The sequence below is a fragment of the Elephas maximus genome, chromosome 8 (genome assembly GCF_024166365.1).
Source record: "Elephas maximus indicus isolate mEleMax1 chromosome 8, mEleMax1 primary haplotype, whole genome shotgun sequence".
Taxonomy (NCBI): Eukaryota; Metazoa; Chordata; class Mammalia; order Proboscidea; family Elephantidae; genus Elephas; species Elephas maximus.
The window spans coordinates 107,935,471-107,942,554 of NC_064826.1; the positions used below are offsets into that span (position 1 = coordinate 107,935,471).

At 33.3% G+C, this 7,084-nt stretch overlaps 1 pseudogene; it reads left to right on the top strand.

Annotated features, from left to right (window-relative positions):
- Positions 1–1,833: 1,833 nt before the first annotated feature.
- Positions 1,834–2,552, top strand: LOC126081596 (dihydrolipoyl dehydrogenase, mitochondrial-like; annotated as a pseudogene).
- Positions 2,553–7,084: the final 4,532 nt, after the last annotated feature.

Sequence of the window (7,084 nt, forward strand, 5' to 3'; positions counted from 1 at the left end):
CATAAATGAAATAAATCAATCTAAAAAGACTACTTACTGTGTGATGCAGTCTGTAAAAAATCAGTTGTTGACTGGGGTTCAGAGAGAGTAGAGTGTTGGAGGGTAGAATAGGTAAAGTACAGGGGATACTTTTTAGGGTGGTGAAACTATTATGTATGGCACTGTAATAGTGGATACATAACAGTATGTATTTTTGAAAACAGATAGAACTTTACCACACAAAGAATGAACCTTAATGTATGCAAACAATCAGGAGTTTGAGTATTCCAAAATGGAATGCAGAATGTGATAAAATAGCTGTATTACAAATATATGAAACATTACTGAATGGGGTGGGGGAAAATGTGTAGACTTGGCAATTCTGGAAATGAGTGGAATCTGCAGGATTAAAGGGAAAAGAAAATGTATGTAAACACTGTTCTCTAGTTGATAACATTGTTTCCCATGGGAGCATCAAAAAAATCAAACCTGTTGCCGTTGAGTTGATTCCGACTCATAGCAATCATATACGACAGATTAGAACTGCTCCATAAGGTTTCCAAGGAGTAGGTGGTGGACTCAAACTGCCAACCTTTTGGGTAGCAGCCAAGCTCTTAATCAGTGCAGGTTAACAATTTTGAAACCACTATACATGCATACTGGAATTAAATCATTAAGTAAATGGAATGCAGGTGGTAGGAGCTAGTGTCTCACTGTTTAAGTAGGAGGTTATAGACACCGATGGAGAAGGCTAGAATGACCCAAAAGGTAATGGATTAGAGTTGCAGACATCCAAATGAACTCAAAATTAACTTCATATAGTTACAGTTTGGTTACATATAGAAGTATGTACAGATGTGTATATATACATGGGCATTACGGATTCAATTATGTTTCCCAAAAATGTGTTTTTAAATCCTAACCTCTATGTGTATAGTTATAATCCCATCTGGGAAAGGGTTATCTTTGTTATGTTAATGAGGCAGAGTTAGTGTAGGGTGTATCTTGAGTTAATCTCTTTTGAGATATAAAAGAGATTAAACATGTGAGCAGAGGAGAGATGGGTGGAGATGCCAAGCCACATGAAGATTGCCCAGGAGCAGAAGCTCAAAAAGACAAGGGCCTTCTTCCGGAGCCTGCAGAGAGAGAATGTCTTCTTCTAGTGCTGGCACCTTGATCCCCTAGAACCAGGACCCTGAATTTGGACTTTTAGCCTCCTAAACTGTGAGGAAATAATTTCCTGTTTGTTAAAGCCACTCACTTGTGGTATTTCTGTTATAGCAGCACTAGATAACTAGACAATGGGTTAGTATCTACATATATTTCCTTGCTTTGTTAACTTAGGAACACACTTCTAGAAGCAGTACATCCCAGTAGCAATGAGCACATCTATTTCACAGATCCTGGTTTCTTACACTGTTCTAGTAAAACTAGCCAGTTTTCTTTAGAGAAATGACTGATTCTAGGACTGGAACAGGAAATATAAAGATGAGCCTGGAGCATCTTTTAGTGTCAGAAAGCAAGGAAGTACTGAAAACAACAAACAAACAAACAATGATGGGGACATATACCAGGAGTCAACTGAAAGAGTTTCCAATGATCAAAGCCGGAACAACTTCAGCCAAAAAAAAAAAAAAAAAAAAATTAAGTAGGGTTGGATTACTGACCAAACTGTAAAATAAATGCCTCTGAGTCTGTACTTATATGTATCCTTGAAATGATGTTATGGAATGGCACTTTAGCTCTGTGATTGTCCTCCCCAAAACACATAATGTCAGCTGAATCATGAGAAAAACATCAGATAAATACCGGTTGAAGGACATTCTACAAAATGCCTGACCATCACTACTCAAAATTGACATAACCTAAAGCTTTCAACATATCCTTCAAAAAAAAAAAGGGATTTAAATTTCAATTGAATACGAAGATTACTAGTGCTTCCAAGAAGTCAGATGGAAAAACTGACGTTTTTACTGAAGCTGCTTTGGGTGGTAAAGATGAATTTATCACTTGTGATGTACTCTTGGTTTGCATTGGCTGATGACTCTTTCCTCAGAATTTGGGACTAGAGGACCGTGGAATTGAACTAGATCTCAGAGTAGAATTCCAGTGAATACTAGATTCCAAACTAAAGTTCCAAATATCTATGATATTGGTGATGTGGTTGTTGGCCCGATGCGGGCTTTCAAAGCAGAGGATGAAGGCAATGACGACAGTTGTGTGCCATGGGTGATTTACACACAACCTGAAGTTGCTTGGGTTGGAAAATCAGAAAAGCAGTTGAAAGAAGGTATTGAGCCTGAGGTTGGGAAACTCCCATTTGCTGTTAACAGCAGAGCTAAGACAAATGCTAGTGCAGATGGCATGGTAAAGATATATGGGCAGAAATCAATGGACAGAATATTGGAAGTACATATTACAGGAACAGGAGGAGCTGGTGACATGGTAAAAAAAGCTGATCTTGCCTTGGAATATGGAGCATCCTGTGAAGATATAGCAAGAATCTGTCATGTGCATCTGACCCAATGGAAGCTTTCAGAGAAGCAAACCTGGCTGCATCATTTGCAAATTAATCATCTTTTAAATTAGAAGATTGTATATATATATATATATATATATATATATATATATATATATATATATATATATATATACCTGAAATCTGGGAAATTTTGTACAGGTCACATTTTTGAACAGGAAATGCTCACAGTTCCAAGAATTTGTAGGACTGAATTAGGAAACTTTTGGAAGGTATCTAATAGGTTTGGACAGAATGAAATAATCCCACATCAATATTTTAAAGGTACTTAATATTTTGTTTAGGTGCAAAAAATAAATAAAATAAACAACAACAGCAACAAAAATCTGGCAAGACCATCAACAATAAGGAAAGCCTGAGAAACTGTCATAGCCAAGAGGAACTTAAGAAGACACAATGACCAAATGTATTGTGGTATCCTGGATGAGATCCTGGAACAGAAAAAGGATGTTAGGTGAAAATAAAGAAATAGGAATAAACTATGGACTTTAGTTAAGATTAATGTATCAATTCGTTAAGTATAACGAATGTACCATATTAATGTAAAATGTTAATGACAGGGTAAACTGGATATGGGGTATGTAGAAATCTCTTATGCTATCTTTGCAATTTTTTTGTAAACCTAAAACTATTCTAAAATTAAAAAAAAATTACAAATACAGAAAAATACATTACTTTAAAATTACACATCTATTGTATAAATTTTGGGAATCACAAAAACTAATATAACAACCACTATTTAAAAAAAAACTATTTATTTGAATTTGATGAACAATTCTACTTTCTATAGTCACTTTCTTCAAAAAAAATGTTTTTTTTTCTTCATTTATAACTTTGTGAATTTGGTTCCATTTGTTTGTTCCTTTAATACAGTTTGTCCTTATTCTTTGTCTTCCTTAGCTATTATCTCTTCTTTCCTTATATTCTATTCCGACCTTTCCACTGCATTCTCTAACAACTTCTTAAAAGTTCCACATGCTGTCACTAATTCAGTTTTCCAGTATGCCTAGTAGGCTGTTCTCAATACCTAGAATAATTTTTAATTCTGCTATGGTATTATTATCACAGCTTGCTTCCTTTTACATCTTAGACAATTGTTTCATAGTCTAGTTTTTTTATATTATACCTGGTTTTAATTTGTACTTTGAGAGTACAGAACTAACTAAAGTTTGCCTATTTCACACTGTTTATCTCTCAAGCTCTGTATTCTTTTATGAGCCAGAATTTTTGTGTTGTTTTCATAGTTTTCTCTATAGCTATCGCCAAGGTTTTTTTTTTAGCTAGTTTTTTGTTGATTCAGTTTGTATTCAGAGAAGTTTATTTAGACATAGTTATCCCACGATTGTGTTTTTGCCTTCTTTATAGTGCATTGGGGGGTTGACTTATATAAATGATTCAGCAGCCTGAGACTCCAGTTCAGATCTCTTGTTATAACCACTCTGTGCCCTATGTATTTTTTGAGTGTGTCACAACGGTAGACAAAGAATTATTTATCTAATTCGTTTAATGTTTTTCTTTCACATTGGACTATATGATCCCAGAAGGCATTGACCATATTTGTCTTATTTACCTCTAAATTAACAGGCCCTATTTTTTTTTTTTTTTTTTTTTAGCTTAATAGGCTCATATAGGGTCGCTATGAGTCGGAATCAACTTGACGGCACTGGGTTCGGTTTGTTTTTTGAGCTTAATAGGCACTGTAGAATCTCTGTATCATTTGTTGAATGAATGGATGTGAAGGGTGGGTGGGCAGCTGAGGCTAAAGGAAATTCCCAAATGGGTTCACAGTGTTTTATAAAGCCAATGTACTCATAATAAGCTATCTTAGATACCTTTTTGTTGAAAATTTTAAAAATATTATTCCTTGGATTGATACAAATTAAATATTGTTGATGGAAATACTGTATCACTGCTGAATTTGTATGGTGAACTGATCTTAATATAATTCATTTTGGCTCTTCCTTCAAAGTTTGGAATTCTTTTTTTTCCCATTGGGTGACTTTCCTTGGGTTGGAAGTAGACAGACGACAGGTAGATAGTTGCTATTAAGTCAGTTCTAACTGGTGATGACCCTTTGTACAACAGAACAAAACATTGCCCAGTGCTGAGTCATCCTCGCTATTGCCAGCATGTTTGAGTCCCTGCTTAAGGCTATTGTGCCAATCCACCCTCATGGCAAGGCTCCCTTTCCCTTGCTGGTTCTCTGCTTCACCAAACACCATGTCCTCTTCCAGTGATTAATCTCTCCTGATGATGTGTCCAAAGCAAATGAGACAATGTTCTATTTTGGTCCAAAAGGTTTTCTTAGGCTAATTTTGGGCTGGAAGTAAGTCAAAACAAAATTGGTTGGTTTTGTGTGAAATAAAGTAGGTGAGGTTTTTTTTTTTTTCCTTATTGTTTCTATGGGAGGGATAGATAGCACTGTAAAATTCAATTTGGGGCTGCACTAAAAGTCATGATCAAAAATTGGATGATTCAAATGCAAACAATCTTGATGTAATGTATTTGTTTAAATGCAAAACAATAATATATAACATATAATGTAAAATAGTAATATATATCAATGATAATAAGAACACTGCATGCAAAACACATGGAATTTCCTAAAGTTGTCATGAGAAGAGAATGTTTGGATTTAAATGCTTTCTTTTTAGTCAAAAACATTAGAAAAATGAATAAATTAAATATTCAAATTAAAAGCTTTACAAAACAAAACTTCATGAAAATAGGCAGAGTGAGGGAATTTTAAAGGCAGAAATTATTGATTCAGAAAGTAGAAAAAATGGTGATTGTTGTTAGCTGTTATCATCCATAGGGTTTTCATTGGCTGATTCTTCAGAAGTAGATCACCAGGCCACTCTTTCTAAGGGAGAAAAAAAAAAAAAGAATAGATAGTCATATTTAAGACCTGACTACTTTGTGTATGCTTAATTTATATTTTAATGATAAAAATTTAAAACATAGGGAAAAATCCAGGAAATAATAAAACCAACAACATACTTGTAAGCCAGACATGAATTACTAATATTATAACCCATAAGATATTAATAAAATAAGAATGTATAACTAAAGCGTAGATAAAATAGAATAATAATTAATTCAAAAGAAGTTAAGAAAGGTGAAATAAGAAAACACAAACACATGGAACAACAGAAAGTGAGTAGACGGATGATAGACTCAAAACTAACTATATCAATAATTATATTAATTTGAAAAGGATTAAAAATACCAATTGGAAGACAAAAACTGTCAGAATAGATATTTAAAAAAATCACTACCCAACTATTGATATTTACAAGAAATATATTTTAAATATAAGGTCACAGAATAAAATTGGAAGGATGGAAAAAAATTAAAATCAAGAAAATACTAACCAAAGAAACCATGGGATGGCTCTATTAATATCAGAGAAATTAGACTTTAAAGTGAAAACTATTCCTGGAAATAAAGAGGGAATTTTAGAATGACAAAAGCATCAATTTACTTAGGAGAAACAAAAATTTAATAAAGTATGCATTTAATAACATCAAATATAAAAAAAAATGACAGACAAAAAGGAGAAATAGGAAAATTCATAATTATAATTACTGATTTTAACAAACTCCTCTTGGTAACAGAATAAGCAATCTCAAAATCAGTAAAAACAATGAAGAATATTTGAACAACATAACTAAACACTCTGACGTAATTGAGAGAACTAGAACACCGCTTCCTAAAACCGTAGTGTTTGCATTCTTTTTGAATGTGCATGGATCATTTTCCAAAACAAACTATATGCCTTTCATAAAGCAAGTTCTAACAAATTTCAAAGAAATGAAATTATATGCATTATAATCAATGATTAAGCCAAAACCAAACCTGCTGCCATCAAGTTGATTCATAGTGACACTATAGGACACAGTAGAACTGCCCTATATGGTTTCCAAGGAGGGGCTGGTGGATTCAAACTACCAGCATCTTAGTTAGCAGCTGAACTTTTAACCACTGTGTCACCAGGGCTAACTAGCCATCAACAACAGAAGAATAATTCCAATATCCCTGGATGGGTGAAAATTAAACAACAGACTTTTGAATAACCAGTAGATTAAAAAAGTAATCACAATAAAAGTTAAAAATATTTTAAATAAAAGATTAAAAAAATGCATATCAAAATTTGGAGGATTAAGCTGAAGCAATGCTAAAGAGGAAATTTATAGCTTTAAATGAATATATGAGAAAAGAAAAAAGTTGAAAACCAACCATCTAAGCTTTCATCTCAAGGAACGAGTGAAACATTGTATTGATGTCCTAGCCAGTGCGATAATAGAACAAAATAAGTAAATGTTTTAATGACTGGAAAGGAAAAAATAAATTTCACAGATGACATGATTGTCTATATTGTAAGTTGGAAAGAATCTGCAAATTACTAGAATTATTAAATGAATTTTGCAAGGTTGCTAGGAACAAGCTCAATACCTAAAAATCAGGTGTAAGTAAATTGATTTTACGTACTATCAACAAATAGTTGGGAATATAAGTTGTAAAAATCCCATTTACAATAACATCAAAAACCCCAAATGCCTAGGA